At 42.3% G+C, this 19,758-nt stretch overlaps 1 pseudogene; it reads left to right on the forward strand.

Moving 5' to 3' along the window:
• LOC135541382 (bridging integrator 3-like) overlaps nt 1-19,758 on the forward strand; it is a 50,435-nt pseudogene that overhangs the window by 22,207 nt on the left and 8,470 nt on the right.

Raw genomic sequence — 19,758 nt, forward strand, 5'->3', positions numbered from 1 at the left:
TGTATTTTAGGGTTGTCTATAACACACTTTAGCAGGCCTATAATACTTAGCCTAATATATAGGCTATATGAATGATTCGTTAATATATGAACTTCTAACTGATCTCCGTCTTCACTGTTCCCTTCTTGCGCAATTCACGTATCTCTGCTAGCAAAGCCACTGGCCTCTCTCTTTCCCCTTTAGGTCTCGAACGAGTCACTTATAGATAGACAATGAACAGCAATATTGTTTAAAATATATTTCAAGCTATTTTTATTATGCTAATTTTATTTTCGCAGGGGCGCGGACATTGACTCTAGGGGGTTAAACTAATAGGACTAGTTGAGAAGAGAAGCATCGATCGATCCTCTTGCTTGCTGAATGGCAATGAACTGGCGGAGAAGTTTTAATGGCGAGAGTGACGTGTAGCTCTGGTGTGATGTGATCACGTTGGCTAAATTGATACATTGCATCATTGATTAATTGTAAACGCAAATAACAGGCAAATATAAATGAATTAATTCGCACGAAGAACACCGACCTGTCAGGGGTAGTGCGCTGCGTGTCAGTGGCGGTATCCCAGATAACAATTTCTATTGGTCAACAGTTCATTTTCACTTGCGAAAAGACGCAAAAATCGAACCTGGACCAAAACTAAATAATTGACTGATTACTGCAGGATATTTCGCAATTAGTGTTAAGGGTGTCATAGACAAGACGTGCTGTATTTATTTTTTCCGTATAAATTATTCGGACAAAAATAAAGGACTTGGTGAGAAAGGGCCTTTTAGTCAGTTTCATAACCACTAAATCAACGTGGCTTGTTTTACCCACATAGACATTATCATGTGAATGCCAGATTAGGGCAGGCTCAACCTGTTATTACAAAACCAGAAACTCCACCTGCATATGTTTGATTGGCAGTAAATGGGTCTTTACCTGATCCTAAGAGTGTTTGAATGAGTCCTACTTGAATCTGATGTTTTTCTTTTTTTTAACTTCCTGCCTTATCAACTTCTTTTCTGTCCCCAGTGCAGCTCATTTATTTTGATTGTGATGCTGTGATTCAATATGCACTCTAGGTCTAAAGATAAAGTGTCAAGGGTGCAGATTAACAGTAATTGGCGCTGGCACTGTAGAAACATTTGCACAGATTCCCAGTGCTTTTGTGAATATTCATGAGAGCAGCCGAGCCCACCACACCCTCAACTGATGCTGTGCTGCTCTATCCTACTTTTCCTTTTAGTTTATTACACGAAAAGCTCAAACTTTTGAACCCCTCCCGCTGTGTCAGTCTTGGCACAGTGCTAACCTCTGCTGCTAGCCATGCCCACCAAGCATTTTTTATTTAACCTTTATTTAACTAGGCAAGTCAGTTCAGAACAAATTCTTATTTCCAATGACGGCCTAGAATCAGTGGGCTAACTGCCTGTTCAGGGGCAGAGCAACATATTTGAACCTTGTCAGCTTGGGGATTTGAGCTTGCAACCTTCCGGTTACTAGCCCAACACTCTAACCACTAGGCTACCCTGCCGCCCCATGGCTGGGCCAAATAGTCAAACCAGGCCAACAATTAATAACACAGATTGTATGTTGGTATGGTGATGTTTCTCCGTTCCGCCATATCTATTTGGTTATGGCGTTTAAAAAAAATAATAATAATTTCCCTCCCTCCTTTCCCTTCTCAGGCTCAGTTTTAACATGGTAATAACAATATTCCTTGCGTGTTCTATATTTGTCTCTCAGCCATGTCCAAGGCAGCAGTGAAGATCTCAGGGGACTTGCTCAGTAACCCACTGTGTGTACAGGACCAGGCTTTTCTGGAATCCATGACTGCTCTGGACACAGCTATGAGAGGATGGACTCCTTCAATCAGGAGAAGGTCAGGTACTGTCTGTGCTCTTCCTCAGCCTCACACCACAGCCGAGTCGTTCCCCTAGATTATTTTCCAGGTGGGGTGCAATTGCAAAAACCCCAGAGCAACATCTAGGTCAGGTCCTCTTGCATTGAAATTGTCTATTGAAACCAAAATATACAATATACTCTTCTAGGCAGGGGGCCAATAAACCGTATACTCTTTTAGGCAGGGGGCCTATACAATGGTAGAAGAAACCCTCCCCCAACCAAGCTTTGACAGCTCTACCTATGAGCATTTGATTCAGAATTCTGACAGGTATGCCTCATACACTCCCCTCTCTTCAAACACTCAAACGGCTGAAACCAAAAGGGTTTGGTTTTCCTAAGTGTATTTTCATCTTTGTCAATATTGCGTGAACGAGAAGAAAAAACTCACTCAGGATCTCTTTTCTTATCTTGTCTTCTTTTGAGAGCGTCTCCAGCAGCACACTGGTCTATTAGCTGCTCGTCTTTGTCGAATATCAGAGAGCTGTAGATCGGATGCATTTGTGACTCACTAGTGTTTAAAATAACTCGTACTATGGAATAGCTTCACTTGGAAATGTCACAGGCTGTTTTAATGGGATTTGTTCTCTGCATGATCTTCCACAGTATCTCTATGTGAGGAATGCTGCTTCTGTTCTCAGCTCCTTTATATTATTTGCCATGTGTACATCACATATTTGATTAAAATCATCGCTGCAGGTAATCATAGGGATGGCATTGCATGTGTGTTTCTTCAGCGCATTGCACTGTGAGAGACATCTCTCTAAGAGAGAGAAGTCAACAGGGAATCACACAGATCATCAAGAATGCAGAAAAACAAATATGTACAAGACCTGATTCTACTACAATTTTAGAAGAGTGCTTTTTCCATGAGTGTGCTTTAGACTGGTTTTCCCAGCGTCCTTTTATGTGTCTTGTGGCCTTACCTTGAGTAACAATGTCCCTCTCTGTACATATTCTGAAGATCTCTGTGAATTCCTTTCTAGCACTCAACAAGGCATTCAGGCATTCTTCCAGCAAACACTGGACGTAAAACACACAGTGTGCTCAGATCAAGTTTTACAGTAGCCATTTGGAATGACTGGACAAAGATGTGTGGTGACTGTGCTTGTGGTTCACAGCTTGTGACCTATGGTAGGTCTTTTCAAGAGTTTGGCTTGGTGGTCTGCCAAGACCAGTCCTTCCATTTTGACTGTATTTAAGATGAAATGTCTTCCCATTCTTCTGAAGATTGGAAATGAGTAACATTTTTACATCAGAACAAGAGTTATTCTCCCCTTAAAATCTGGAACCCTTGCAAAAGATGAAGAGTAGTCAATATTCTCTACCCCATTTCTATGAAAATGTCCAAGGCAAATGTATTTGTGATTATCCATTTTCAGTCTGCTTTTCTATTTCCTTCTCCACTTCCCTCTTAGTTAAACAGTGTGTCAGAACCCCGAAGTGTAGTTAACATCTCTTACTGTTCTCCTCTGAGTCCTCTTCCCTCTGGCTATGCTAATAACCCTCGTAACCTTCACCTCGGACAAATATGGGAGGCCAGCTCTGCACTTACACAGCACTCATCTTGCTGGACTCTTCTTGAGCTTTCGAAATCATCTCGAATCGGTTTTGAGCTGCTTTGAGTCATATGGTCAGGAACAGCAAGATGTCTATGTGGTATTGTATTTTTACATCACTGGCGTTTTGCAGGTCAGTAACAAAGGTGCAGGTTTGCTGTACAGTGCGTAGGATTGGAGGCGTTGGCTGGCTCCATAGGGTATAATTTCCCTGCTTGGCTCCATGGTCTACTGGACAGTTCTCCAGCCAGGCAGCATGGAGCCAAGTATACCTTCTTACTTATGGAAGTGAAGCAGTCATCATAAGTTAGAAAATGTAAAAACCAAAATACATTATTCTCCATTATATTGAGCCTGGTAGTTAGGTAGCCTTCACAGTATTTTGACATGCAACCCTTCTGTTATCACAAGTTGGTGCTTGAGTTTAGAGGCCTCCTTTTCAGACAGTCTCAGTCGATAAGATGTTTGACATGACCGTGTTCTGCTTCCATTATATTGAGCCTGGTAGTTAGGTAGCCTTCACAGTATTTTGACATGCAACCCTTCTGTTATCACAAGTTGGTGCTTGAGTTTAGAGGCCTCCTTTTCAGACAGTCTCAGTCGATAAGATGTTTGACATGACCGTGTTCTGCTACAGTATGTCTCTCTGAGCCATATAGCTTGGCATTCGGTTAACTGGTTGAGAGCTGACGCACAAGTAAATCGTTTCTAGGCCCTTGGTTGGTCAGTTGCTTCAATATTGTTTTGAATATCACCTCAGGAGTCCAGAGTTGTTAAAGCCCAGCGCAGCTCTCCAGAATCATACTCCACCAGCTCTCCCTCCAAGCTGGCTGTTCCTTCCTTCTGACGGCACCACCAACAACTCAACTGCTCAAGCAAAACAGACACAAAAGCAACCACCCTTTGCTCTCTTTGGTGTTGAGAGAAGATGTTCTGCCGCGGGGCTGTGAGTGAGAGAGCGAGCAGATAAAATGTGCAGGGATAATGAAGGCAGCAGTGGCCCAGGCCTGTGTGTTTATTTCTGGGGCTGAGGAGGGCGCACAGCCCCCCCGGCACACTGCTGCTGAAGCCGAGCCCCAGTGAAAATGGCGGCTGAGCAGTAGAGGATGCTCCGTTTGGAGGGATATTGATTTCCTCTGCGATCTGCGTGTATTTTTGGGAGGCCTGTGTGCCGGGATGGCCTCTGCCCCGTGACTCACTCATGGAGACTGCTGCTAGAGCGCTGGCCCCAGGCACTGCTGGGCCTCAGTGGAATAGTCCTGCCCCACCCCCCTCCTCTGTGAGAAGGGGCAGAGGGTAGAGGGCACCAGCATGCTTAAGCAAATGTGCTGTTGTTGTTCTCCCCGCTTACTGCATGCACTCACCTCAGCAGCAGCGCAGCTCCAGACTTTTCTCTCTCCCAGGGAGGGGGGGATGGTGTGAATATGTAAAACAGAGGAAAATGTAAATTCCCATGTACTTATTTGTTATTGGTTCTCTTGTTTTCCCTCAAACCAAATTCATTTGTGTTATGTACTTGTTTTAGCGAAGCAGTGTTGATATGTGTGTGTCTTCTCAGAGATGGTCAGGGCATTCAGAAAGCTCTGCTGTTTTACAGTATTTGTTTCTTATATTCTGTGATTGACTATCCTTCCAATAGCTAGTGAGCAAGTGATTACTTGTACTAGGCTCACTGTTCACATGGAGCTGTCACTTTATGGAGTTGTCTTGCCACTTTTATTTCTCATGAAATGTTCTTAGCGATGTTGTTCACTGGAGTTGTTTGCCAGGTTAACTTAGCGTTCTGTCAGAGATCTAGCATTCATTTTGACTATGCAATATAAATGACACTGGACATGTTGTTAATTGTGTGCCAACTTCTATTGATGGGACTTTGGCGTCAGGGCTGGAGGCCTCAAGATGAGATGTTAATTTACTTCCATTTAACAAATTCCCCCTCCCTCCCTTCCCCTGTCGGCTCTGGCAACGAGAAGGAGAATGCAGGAAAATATAAACTGTTATTGTTAAAATGTTTGTTTGCAAAGAACTTTCATCTTGTAAAGCAACCCACCCTCCGCAGGATTTGAAATCAGTGGGGCTTTGCTTTCATGTCCGTCCCCTGACAGTTGTATCCTTTTGTATTGTTGAGCTCAATGAATATTCAGGGATTTCTCCTCGGGGCTTGTGTACAATAAAACAGTCAACGTCACAAAAGTTTCTTTGCAACCCGCCTCACCTCCCTCCCCTCTGTCTTGAGTGCTCTGTTTGAAAATACACAATTGTTGATTGTTTGCGTGGAGGCAGGGACTTGGAGGAACTATTATGTTCAACTTGATGTAATCCACTTTGACAACAAATTTTAATTCATAAAGACGTTCATATTAAGAGAAGTACTGTACTTAACAAAAAAAAATCTAACTTTGACCCATGTCTGTTCGTCCACAGGTGAACCAGATTTCGAAGATGGTGTTCGATCCTCTTAAAAAGTATGTGTCTATCTAGACCTGCACCTCTCCCATTGTCCGCATGTTTTTAATACATCACAAGCCACAGCTGCTGTGTCTGTAGAGTGGGAAGGAGCGCACACACAAGGGGAGTTGGTACGTAGCATTAGCTCCAGAAGGCGCTGTAATAAAGCATAGCAGATAGTAAAACTGAACTGGACAGGGGAGGGAATGGGGCTGCTGTGGTAGTGTGTCTGGAAGAAAGTTTAAAGTTTAATTCCCTATACTCGCCCCCGTCCGTCCGAGCACGCAGTGAGTGCTATTCCATTCCTGAAGCCTCACACACACACACACACACACACACACACACACACACACACACACACACACACACACACACACACACACAGAGTGCAGAGGCGGTAGAGGGAGTGGCCAGGCTTGGGAGCTGGGATCCCATCCATCTTCCGTAGTGCTTGTTAAGGTCCTGCTTCCTCCTGCTGGCCCCTCCCCCAGAGGCTGCTTTTTGGAGTGGGGTGTGTGTTTGAGAGAGAGAGAGACTCAATGTGTTTGTTGTCTGTTGAATTTGTGTGTGTTTTTAACTTTTTTGTTTATAACAAAAAATCTGTCTGAAATTCCTGATCTTGTCATGTCAAACCCCTGGCAAAATTAACTTTGATGTAACATATGAATGCACTAGTTAGTGATTGTGTGCATGCACTATTTGTCTCCTCGTGTGTTCTGGTAGCAGAGCTGTGACAGGATGGAATGGTTCTAATTTCCTCTTCCTGGTGGGCGGCAGGCTGACGTGTGGGCAGGTTCTGAATATGGCAGAGGGCCCAGCTTCCTGGGCCAGGGGCAGGGGATTGGCTGGAGAGCAGGACTGTCTCAGGACAGTACACAAACATACACTGCATTGGACGAACACATTGTGGGGAGAGACTGGTTGATCTCTTAGGCATTCCTAGTTTATCACCAAACGTTTATTTTTAAATGTCTTTTTTTCTCTCTTTTATTTACTCCTTTTTCTCCCCAATTTTGTGACAGCCTTGCGTTCCTATTTTTTAAAATTAGTTTTGCACTGTTGGTGGTAGGCGCTCTTGATTCAGCAGCCCTAGCGCCGGGAAGGCAAAATGTTCCCATTTTTATCTGAAGGTAGAACTCCGCCTACCCGGCAGGCCCAGGGAGCAAATCAAGTGCACCTACAGGCCCACCGCTGACCAATCAGATAGCTCAGATCACTGTGTCTGCACAGTTTCTTCGAGCCATAGACTGGGGGAAAAAAAGCCTAGAACACACAGCAAAGTTGATACTGTGATTTCAAAACTTTTAAAACCATGACTAGAGAGACTCAACGAATACAGCAAAGAGCTGCTGTTTTTGTGTATGGTCATGTTTAAATTGTTATTCAGCACTGTCAACATTTTTGTTCAACACCTTTTTTTATTAGCCATTGTTACGGATACAGTTATCCTGTGTGGGTGTGTATCCTGTGTGTGTGTTTCTTTTCTCTCCTTCTCCTCTCACAGGTGAAAATCATCACTCCCCAATCAGTCAACAATCAATCATCAATCAGAAGACACACCTCCTCCTATTTCCTAACCTATCACAGTTCCTTCTCCATGGTTTAAAAACGCCATCATTTGTTTGTTCTAGAGCTCAATCTCTCTGTAAATGCCATGTCTGTAGGTCTCTGTGTTTCACTCTCGCTTTGTGTCTTAACCTCTCTTTTGTTTAAGCACCTCATAGCACTTTGTCATTACCTGTGAGTATTGTTTTTGGTTATGGTGTTTGTTTGTTGCTGGTGGGAAAAGGAGGAAACCAAGACAAGTCGCCCATGGGCATACACTACCCGTAGGTGAACTTTGTTAAATACACTAGTTAGAACTGGGCGGACCACCCACTGTATTTTTGGTTAGTTAGTTAGCTGTTGTTAAAGTAGGCTAGTCTAGCTTAGGGGTGTTTTTGTAGACTTATTGTTTCTTTCCTTGGGTCCAGCTCAGCCCCCTTTCCTGCGCTCCCCATTACCGTGTGTTTATAAATAAACCTGGAGTTTGACGGTAGATTTCTGTTGTCGTGGTTATTTCGTTCACATTTTTATTTTGTCACCATAATAATTTGCATGAGTTATGTTACGGGTCTCATTACCATCCCCCCCTAGACTGTCGGGCCAAAAGGGATTCGTAACATAAGTGGGGGCTCATCCGGGATCTGTCATAACTGACACCCATGCCGCTCATGTAGATTGTTGTAGTGGTATAGTTCAGTGTTGAGCGTCATAGCTGAAGTAGCATTAGTGTTTGCTATTTTCTTTGGCACTTGTGAAGTAGTGTAAAATGACTACTTTTGATTTGAAATCTTTTTTGGATAACCCTTCGTGGGAGGTTTTTGACAAATGTCGTAGAGTTGATTTAATGACCTTGGCTGACCATTATTCAGTATCGATTCCGCAGAGTTTAGTTAAGGCGGAGGTGAAACGGCTAGTATTAAATGTATTGTTGGAAGAGCAGGTGCTTGTGTTACCGCTGCCTGAGCCTACTACCCCTGTAGCGGATGTTGCTGCTCCTGTAAGACCATTGGTGTCTGATAATGAGGGAGAGGCTAAAACACCAGCCACATTGTCCCGTTTTGATCCACTCTCCCCACTGTCAAATGGTGATGCCAGGAGGGATGTCCGTTTAGCACAGTTCCAACTGGAGGTGGAAGAGAGAGCCCAAATTAGGCGAGAGACTCTCCAATTGGAGATGTGTAAAATAGAGGCCGAAAAAGAACGAGAACAACGGCATTTGGAGATGTGTAAAATTGAGGCAGACAGAGAACAAAGGCAGTTGGAGTTCAAAATGCGCCAGATGGAACTTGAGGCAGAGACAGCGAGGCTATCCTCCGGTCCTACTGTGCCTGTTTGTGAGCCGTCCCCACCTGCTGTGTCCTCAAACACGTTTGACATTAGTAGGCAGATTGCCTTAGTACCTTTGTTCAGAGAATCAGAGGTTGACTCCTATTTTTGTGTATTTGAGCGTATAGCTGTAGCATTGAAATGGCCTGAAGAGGTATGGTGCCTATTACTTCAGTGTAAATTAACTGGTAAAGCCCAAGAGGTTTTGTCAGCGCTACCTCTGGAGGACAGTTTGAATTATGAAGTGGTCAAAGCTACTGTTCTTCGTGCCTATGAGCTTGTGCCTGAGGCATACCGACAGAGATTTAGGTCTCATAGAAAGTCTTCTAGTAAGACTTATGTGGAATTTGCTAGAGACCAGGGAAATCTGTTTGATAAATGGCATGCTGCTAGTAAGGTAACTGATTTCAACTCTCTCCGGGAGTTAATCTTGTTGGAAGAGTTTAAAAATTGCTTACCCGAACGCATTGTAGTTTACCTAAACGAACAGAAAGTATCCTCCCTGGCAGAAGCGTCTGTGGTGGTAGACGAGTTTGTGTTGACGCACAAGAGTGTGTTTTCGGCTCAAACTGAGATTAGAGCCACTGAGTTTCCTACCTTTAGTCCTAGTCGGCCAGTAGTAGTATGTCAAGCACGCCAGAAGAATGAGCGTCCATGTTTCTATTGTCATAAAGTAGGACATATGAATAATGATTGCTTCCTGCTTAAACGCAAACAAGGGATGCCTCTTCGTGCCAAGCCACCAACAGGTGTTGCTCTAATTCGTACGATTGTGAGGTCTGCAACAAAACAGGTGCCTCAGGGTAACTGTAGTTTGAAAGTCTCAGTCCCCGACCGCAGTTATGAACCATTCATTTTCGAGGGGTTTGTGTCCCTAACGAATGACGAAGCGTCTCAACGACCGGTTAAAATCCTTAGAGATACTGGTGCGGCGCAGTCGTTTATATTGTCTGATGTGTTGCCCTTATCTGACGATACATACTGTGGTTCCAGTGTGTTAGTGCAGGGTATTGAAATGGGTTTTGTCCTAGTGCCATTGCACTTTGTGAAAGTACACTCTGAGTTAATCAGTGGAATATTCAGAGTGGGGGTACGCCCTATGTTGCCAGTGAAAGGTGTGACCTTTATAATGGGTAACGATATTGCCGGAGGAAAGGTAGTACCCGTATTGGAAGTATTGGATAAAAGTGACCACTCTCTCTCGAATGAGCTGGCACAGAGTTATCCACATGTGTTCCCCGCTTGTGCTGTCACTCGTGCACAGGCACGACAAGAGGGTGATGAGAGAGATTTGTTGAACACTGTTCTGTTCAAAGAGGTTGATCAAGAGGATGGATTGTGTGATACCTCTGAGAAGCTGATCACCTCTGACAAACAGCCCAGGAAAGAATCAAAGAACGTTGAACTTATTGCTGATGCAATACAGTTACCAGTCACTCGTGAGCAGCTGATTGCTAACCAAAAGGTTGACAACAAGCTTGCTAAATGTTTTTCTAGTGTTGTCTCATTGGAAGATGTGAAGAAAAAGAACGTGGCTTACTTCATTGATGGTAATCTCCTCATGCGTAAATGGAAATCCCATGTTGACGCGGATGGAGATTGGAATGCTGTTTACCAAATAGTGATTCCTACAGCCTTTTGACAAAATGTGTTATCCCTTGCTCATGATCACCAGTGGTCTGGTCATTTAGGAATCACAAAAACTTATGATCGGATCCATCGACATTTCTTTTGGCCGGGTTTAAAACAAGATGTGGCTCAGTTCTGTCGGACATGCCACACATGTCAGATAACAGGAAAACCAAATCAGGTTATTCCTCCCGCTCCTCTTTGTCCCATACCTGTCATAAGTGAACCATTCGAGCATGTGGTGGTTGATTGTGTCGGACCGTTACCAAAGACAAAATCGGGTAACCAGTTTTTGTTAACAATAATGTGTATGGCTACAAGATACCCCGAGGCCATTCCTCTGAGAAGGATTACAGCCCCGGTAGTGAGTAAAGCCTTAATAAAATTCTTCACGACATTCGGGTTACCTAGGGTGGTACAAAGCGATCAAGGTACCAATTTCCTATCCAAGCTCTTCAGGCAGGTGTTAAAATCCTTGTCAATTACGCACCGTGTGTCAAGCGCCTATCACCCAGAGTGTAAATGCCATGTCTGTAGGTCTCTGTGTTTCACTCTCGCTTTGTGTCTTAACCTCTCTTTTGTTTAAGCACCTCATAGCACTTTGTCATCACCTGTGAGTATTGTTTTTGGTTATGGTGTTTGTTTGTTGCTGGTGGGAAAAGGGGGAAACCAAGACAAGTCGCCCATGGGCATACACTACCCGTAGGTGAACTTTGTTAAATACACTAGTTAGAACTGGGCAGACCACCCACTGTATTTTTGGTTAGTTAGTTAGCTGTTGTTAAAGTAGGCTAGTCTAGCTTAGGGGTGTTTTTGTAGACTTATTGTTTCTTTCCTTGGGTCCAGCTCAGCCCCTTTTCCTGCGCTCCCCATTACCGTGTGTTTATAAATAAACCTGGAGTTTGACGGTAGATTTCTGTTGTCGTGGTTATTTCGTTCACATTTTTATTTTGTCACCATAATAATTTGCATGAGTTATGTTACGGGTCTCATTACCATCCCCCCTAGACTGTCGGGCCAAAAGGGATTCGTAACAGCCATAAAATGCACGTTATCCCTAGTTCCACACGCTACAACCAGGACTGCAGCTGCAATGAATGAGTATAGCAAAGTGTTCCGATAAGCCTGCATTGTTATTATTTGCAGCCGGTGTGTCTTTTTAATATCAAGGAATATTATACTATCTCTGGTCATAGGAGTAACAACATCCATCCCTCTCTCCAACTGACCATCAGATGCAGGCCCATCTGTCCAGTAAAAAAAAGCAAGTTATTAAGCACACTCAGCTGTGCCTCACAAGTAACATAACAAATGATCTATTATCTGTTTGATCATATACAGTGGGGGAAAAAAGTATTTAGTCAGCCACCAATTGTGCAAGTTCTCCCACTTAAAAAGATGAGAGGCCTGTAATTTTCATCATAGGTACACTTCAACTATGACAGACAAAATGAGAAAAAATATATAAAAAATCACCACATTGTAGGATTTTTAATGAATTTATTTGCAAATTATGGTGGAAAATAAGTATTTGGTCACCTACAAACAAGCAAGATTTCTTGCTCTCACAGACCTGTAACTTCTTCTTTAAGAGGCTCCTCTGTCCTCCACTCGTTACCTGTATTAATTGCACCTGTTTGAACTTGTTATCAGTTTAAAAGACACCTGTCCACAACCTCAAACAGTCACACTCCAAACTCCACTATGGCCAAGACCAAAGAGCTGTCAAAGGACACCAGAAACAACATTGTAGACCTGCACCAGGCTGGGAAGACTGAATCTGCAATAGGTAAGCAGCTTGGTTTGAAGAAATCAACTGTGGGAGCAATTATTAGAAAATGGAAGACATACAAGACCACTGATAATCTCCCTCGATCTGGGGCTCCACGCAAGATCTCACCCCGTGGGGTCAAAATTATCACAAGAACGGTGAGCAAAAATCCCAGAACCACACAGGGGAACCTAGTGAATGACCTGCAGAGAGCTGGGACCAAAGTAACAAAGCCTACCATCAGTAACACACTACGCCGCCAGGGACTCAAATCCTGCAGTGCCAGATGTGTCCCCCTGCTTAAGCCAGTACATGTCCAGGCCCGTCTGAAGTTTGCTAGAGAGCATTTGGATGATCCAGAAGAAGATTGGGAGAATGTCATATGGTCAGATGAAACCAATATATAACATTTTGGTAAAAACTCAACTCGTCGTGTTTGGAGGACAAAGAATGCTGAGTTGCATCCAAAGAACACCATACCTACTGTGAAGCATGGGGGTGGAAACATCATGCTTTGGGGCTGTTTTTCTGCAAAGGGACCAGGACGACTGATCCATGTAAAGGAAAGAATGAATGGGGCCATGTATCGTGAGATTTTGAGTGAAAACCTCCTTCCATCAGCAAGGGCGTTGAAGATGAAACGTGGCTGGGTCTTTCAGCATGACAATGATCCCGAACACACCGCCCGGGCAATGAAGGAGTGGCTTCGTAAGAAGCATTTCAAGGTCCTGGAGTGGCCTAGCCAGTCTCCAGATCTCAACCCCATAAATCTTTGGAGGGAGTTGAAAGTCCGCGTTGCCCAGCAACAGCCCCAAAACATCACTGCTCCAGAGGAGATCTGCATGGAGGAATGGGCCAAAATACCAGCAACAGTGTGTGAAAACCTTATGAAGACTTACAGAAAACGTTTGACCTCTGTCATTGCCAACAAAGGGTATATAACAAAGTATTGAGATAAACTTTTGTTATTGACCGAATACTTATTTTCCACCATAATTTGCAAATAAATTAATAAAAAATCCTACAATGTGATTTTCTGGATTTTTTTTCTGATTTTGTCTGTCATAGTTGAAGTGTACCTATGATGAAAATTACAGGCCTCTCTCATATTTTTAAGTGGGAGAAGTTGCACAATCGGTGGCTGACTAAATACTTTTTTGCCCCACTGTACCTAATAAAACAATACTTATATAATTTCAAAATGGTCTGTGAAGAACAACATTGGCAATTCAAGCATAGCCAATATGCAGTGTAATATTTTGGGCCTATAGCCTACTGCACAATTCTTATTTCTACAGAACTGTTACAGGCTTACATTTTGAAGATGTTTAAAAAATATATATATATATATATATTAAAATCTGAGCGGTAGATCTCGGCTTGCATTTTAACTCGGAAAGTGATCTTGACTCAAAAGGTTGGTGACCACTATTTTAGGACAAGGAAAACAAGCCGTCAGTCCTGTTGCTGTATATGGCGTTGAAGCTCCGCATATTGTAATTAGACATCAAAGTAGAGGACTGCTCTATTAAGCCACCATACATTAAGCTTCCATTAGAAATAAAATGCCATTAGTCCACCAGTAACAGAATGTTAATCATTGTTTCTGAAGTCTCAATAGTCTTGATGTTTTTGTGTCGATCTGTAAGAAAATGTGTGGAATCTTAAATAGAGCTGAGAATGGCCTGAGCCTGGACAGTGTTAATGGAATTTTTTTTTGTCACTTCAATGGGCTGTGTACGTGCCAGAGTATGTGTATTCAAATTTAGGCTACACTTAGTTTGGTAATTAACACTCACTGTATTAGGACAAATATAAGCACCCACCAACATATCCAGGAAATGATGAGCACGAAAATGTGCTCTCCCTTTCTCTGTCTCTCCCTTTCTCTATCTCCCTTTCTCTGTCACTCCCTCTCTCCATTCAATTTAAGGGCTTTATTGGCATAGGAAACATGTGTTAACATTGCCAAAGCAAGTGAACTAGATAATAAACAATAAAAGATTAACAGTAAACATTACACTTACAAAAGTTCAAAAATAATAGACATTTCAAATGTCATATGTCTATATACAGTGTTGTAATGATGTACAAGTAGTTAAAGTGCAAAAGGGAAAATAAATAAACAATAAATATAGGTTGTATTTACAATGGTGTTTGTTCTTCACTGGGTGCTCTTTTCTTGTGGCGACAGGTCATAAACGGATTGTTTTCTAATTCTTTGTGGGTCTGTGTATCTGAGGGAAATATGTCTCTCTAATATGGTCATACATTTGGCACGAGGTTAGGAAGTGTAGCTCAGTTTCCACCTCATTTTGTGGGAAGTGTGCACATACTGTAGCCTGTCTTCTCTTGAGAGCGGGGACTGCCTTCGGCGGCCTTTCTCAATAGCAAGTCTATGCTCAGTGAGTCTGTACATAGTCAAATATTTCCTTAATTTTGGGTCGGTCACGTTGGTCAGGTATTCTGCCACTGTGTACTCTCTGTTTAGGGCCAAATAGAATTCAAGTTTGCTCAGTTTTTTTGTTAATTCTTTCCAATGTGTCAAGTATCTTTTTTTTCTCATGATTTGGTTGGGTCGAATTGTGTCGCTGTGCTGGCTCTCTGTGGGGTCTGTTTGTGAACATAGCCCCAGGACCAGCTTGCTTAGGGTGCTCTTCACCAGGTTAATTTCTCTGTAGGTGATGGCTTTGTAATGGAAGGTTTGGGAATCGCTTCCTTTTAGGTGGTTGTAGAATTTAAAGTCTCTTTTCTGAATTTGGATAATTAGCTGATATTGGCCTAATTCTGCTCTGCATACATTATTTGGTGTTTTACTTTGTACACGGAGGATATTTAGCAGAATTCTGCATGCAGAGTCTCTATTTGGTGTTTGTCCCATTTTGTGAATTCTTGGATGGTGAGCGGACCCCAGACCTCACAACCATAAAGGACAATGGTTTCTATAACTGATTCAAGTATTTTTGGCCAGATCCTAATTTGTATGTCAAATTGTATGTTTCTTTCGATGGTATAGAAGGCCCATGCCTTGTCTATAAGATTGTTCACAGCTTTGTGGAAGTTATCTGTGGCGCTAATGTTTAGGCCGAGGTATATCGTTTATTTGTGCGCTCTAGGGCGATGGTGTCTAGATGGAATTTGTATTCGTGTTCCTGGCAACTGGAATTTTTTTGGAACACCATTATTTTTGTCTTACTGATTTACTGTCAGGGCCCAGGTCTGACAGAATCTGTGCAGAAGATCTAGGTGCTGCTGTAGGCCCTCCTTCGTTGGGGAGAGAAGCACTAGATCATCAGCAAACACTTGTCATTTGACTTCAGATTCTAGTAGGGTGATGCCGGGTGTTGCAGACTGTTCTAGTGCCCTCACCAATTCGTTGATATATATGTTGAAGAGAGTGGGGCTTAAGCTGGTACCCTGTCTCACCCCCAGGCCCCGTGGAAAGAAATATGTGTTTTTTGCCAATTGTAACCGCACACTTGCTGTTTGTGTACATGGATTTTATAATGTTGTATATTTTCCCCCCAACACCATTTTCCATCAATTTGTATATCAGGCCCGCATGCCAAACTGAGTCGAAAGCTTTTTTGAAGACTTTGCCTATATTTTGGTTTGTTTGTCAATTAGGGTGTGCATGGTGAATAAGTGGTCTGACGTACAGTAATATGCTAAAAAGCCAATTTGACATCTGCTCAGTACATTGTTTTCGCTGAGGAAATGTACGAGTCTATCCCACGGTAGTTATTGGGGTCAAATTTGTCTCCACTTTTGTGGATTGGGATGATCAGTCCTTGGTTGTCTGCTTGAAATGTTTAGATTTGATAGGGAAGCTGAGAGGTCAAATGTACTGTTTAGGTTTTTTACTGCCAAGTTTACACCTTCACTATTACAGTGAAAAGTTTTGTCCAGGAAATTGTCTAGAATAGATTGAATTTGTTGCCTAATTGTTTTTTGGAAGATTTTCACACTACTTTCCTTCCATCTATAGTATTTCGTAATAGTATTCAGTTCCTTTGGCTTTGATGCCTCATGATTGAACAAAGCTCTGTTCAAGTAGACTGATTTTGCTGTGATCTGATGGGGTGTCAGTGGGCTGACTGTGAATGCTCTAAGAGACTGGTTTGAGGTCAGTAATAAAGTAGAATATAGTACTACTTTAGCTATAGGTGTACCTACCATAGGAGTCCCCGCAAAGCCTACCATTGACTATGTACATACCCAGGGTCCGACCGAGCTGCAGGAGTTGTGACCCGCTTTTGATAGTTATGTTGTCGCAGTTGTGTCTAGTGGGGCATATGGCAGAGGGAATGCGGTCACCTCCCAGGTAGGTGTTTGTCCCCCTGTGTGCTGAGGGTGTCAGGTTCTTGTCCAGTTCTGGCATTTAGGTCGCCACAGACTAGTAGATTTATTTTATTTATTTATTTTACCTTTATTTAACTAGGCAAGTAAGTTAAGAACAAATTCTTATTTTCAATGACGGCCTAGGAACAGTGGGTTAACCTGCCTTGTTCAGGGGCAGAACGACAGATTCGAACTTGCAACCTTTTGGTTACTAGTCCAATGCTCTAACCACTAGGCAACGCTGCCACCCCAGGCCACCTGGGCCTGGAAATCGTTGATCTCCCCCTCTAGGATGGAGAAGCTGTCATCATTAAAGTATGGGGATTCTACTGGGGGATATAGGTAGCACACGAGGACATTTTTCTCTGTTGAGATAATGTCCTTATTCATTTCTTGCCAAATGCTCCTGTTTTGACTAATTTAATAGAGTGGGTTAGGTCACCTATATACCATTAACATACCCCTTGAGTCTCTTCCCTGTTTCACACCTGGTAGTTTGGTGGATGGGACTACGAGCTCTCTGTAATCTCTCTTTCTCTCGTTCTCTCTCTCTCTCTCTCTCTCTCAGCCGTGAATTCCATCTCCTCAGGAGGGACAGTGAATGACATCAGGGTATTTATATGTAGGGATGGGCATTTGACATTCTTTGACTGTTCAAGTACCCGCATAATTTTTTTCCGAGTACTCGAATGGAAAAGCAAATCTATTTTTAGAACTCAAGGCCCGCACTGGAAAATAAATATTGCACGTTTATCTATATTCCAACAGACCACAACAATGCCTAATTTATCATAACCATTACAGATAACAAATCCTAATTGCTAAATTGCCCCATATATATTATTTTGATAAAAAGTGAAACCATAATATCAACTGTTTATATTACATTGTGGAACACAATCTTTAAAAAGGCAGTAACCTCAGCAGTGGTGCTTGCTTCTAGAATCCTTGTTTAAAAAAAAATATTTATTTTTTATTTATTTAGCAGACAAGATGTTCTTATTTCTCGAGCCCTTATCATAGTCAAGACACGCCTATTTCATTGTAAAGAAATGGAATATAACAGAATAAAATATAACATTATTTTTCCAAATGTAAAAAGTTGCCATTGTAAAGTAATTCACATCTCGTGCTTGGAACAGTTATTTTCAAAGAGTGATCATTTGAAACCTGGCTCAATTTGGCCAGTTGAAATATAACAAAATCTGAGTTACAAACCAAAATCTGTCTTCTTTTCGATATACAGATGTTCGATTTAGTTTATTCTGCCTGTTCTCTGGAATTTAAGTGGATGTACATTTCCACATTGAACATTGTATGTTGATGAATTACAGCCACGACATCAGTTTGGTGAGTAGGCCTATGCTCAATGATTCTGATGAATGTGCGCTCTTTGTCTTTATCAAACCATTTTTGCATATTTTCAGTGTGGAACTTGTCAATGTTTAGGGGGGTTATAACCTAGGGCCCTAGGCTAACCAATTCTAAATGGCACTAGCAGTTTGCAAAGGAGCATAAGCGAGAAATAGACGGGACGCAATTATTACAAAACTGTAGCTCCTTGTTGGAACACATATTTTCCTACTTCAATCAAACAGTCCATTTTGAATTTGTGATAAAACTTGACAAGGAATATATATTGTGTATCCCATCATATTTGTTTAATAGACTTGTATTTCTGTAAGCCTAACATGGAACCCAAACCGGCTGCGCGTGTGCGCCATCGTGCATAAATGTATTTTGTCCCCCTACACCAAACGCGATCACGACACGCAGGTTAAAATATCAAAACAAACTCTGAACAAATGACATTCATTTGGGGACAGGTCGAAAAGCATTAAACATGCAATTTAGCTAGTTAGCTTGCACTTGATAGCTAATTTGTCCTATTTAGCTAGCTTGCTGTTGCTAACTAATTTGTCCTGGGATATAAACATTCTGTTGTGCATTTCAGGTAAAATAACAAGGTCCTCTGACAATTAATCCACACACAAAACGGTCAACCGAATTATTTCTAGTCATCTCTCCTCCTTCCAGACTTTTTCATCTTTGAACTTTATATGGTGATTAGCATCTACACTTTCATAGTAATACCACGATGACCGGCAAAACAGTTCGTTTTTCAATCAGCCACGTGGGTATAACCAATGAGATGGCACGTGGGTATCTGCTTCTATAAACCAATGAGGAGATGGGAGAGGCAGGGCTTGCAGCGCGATCTGCGTCAGAAATAGGAATGACTTCTATTTTAGCCCTTGGCAACGCAGACGCTCGTTGGCGCAATAATTGAATAACATATATTCCTACATTTTTATTTTACAACGCTACGTGTGTGGAGGGAGGAGTCGGAATGCAATTGAGTGAATGAGATATGGAGGGGAAAGGGAATTTAAGGAGAACAGTGTGATGCTTGACTTGTTTTCTTTTTTGTTGTTCCTTTGAAAGGCGCATGTACAAATGGAACATTAGAGTCAAAGCAAATTATCTTTGTCTTCAAGACAAAATTTCACTTGCCCGTTCTGGCAGCCACAAAGCACATTCCACCAAATAGTTTTACAGTATTTAAAAAAAAAAGTGATCTCTGGTTAAAGATCGAGCTTTGATGTCCGTTTTAGGACTCGATTACTCATGCTCATACCTAAGGGGGAGTGGGTGGGTATGAGGCCTCCTATCCTAACCCTTTCTGCTTTGTTGCTCTTTTAGGTGAGACAGAATGCAGCCCTGTTGTAAGACCTGGGGTTAGGGAAGAAAGTGACTGCCCCTGACACTCTGGTTCATTTAGTCTACTTTGGGAGTTACTCAAGGTGCTGTTTTGTTTTCTGTCACTGTCAGATTGAAGCAATTAGATGTGTTTTACGGGGGTGTCTCAAAATTATGTAGCCTATAAACTAGCCTACATTTTAGTTCACAATCACAGAAATGTTTTTTTATTTAAGTTATTTTAGACATTTTTTTCTGCTCTTGCCTTATAGCTGACCCTGTAAAACAACACGTTTCACCTATCTGGTGAATGTGACAATAAAACCATATATTTGTTTTATATCTGGTGTATCAGGTATCTATCTAGCTTGCGTGAGTCGTCCTCCCACTTTCGATCAACAGAGACAAAGCATCAGGCATGTTGCGGCAGAGCAAACCTTCCCTATCAAAACAGAGGTTCTGTTGGCACTCTAGCCTTCACGCAACACTTAGCCTCTCAGTGACTTTGTATTTTCATTACGCATAAATAATGCCTTATGTGATTGCGTAAACTTGGCA

The sequence above is a fragment of the Oncorhynchus masou genome, chromosome 1 (genome assembly GCF_036934945.1).
Source record: "Oncorhynchus masou masou isolate Uvic2021 chromosome 1, UVic_Omas_1.1, whole genome shotgun sequence".
NCBI lineage: Eukaryota > Metazoa > Chordata > Actinopteri > Salmoniformes > Salmonidae > Oncorhynchus > Oncorhynchus masou.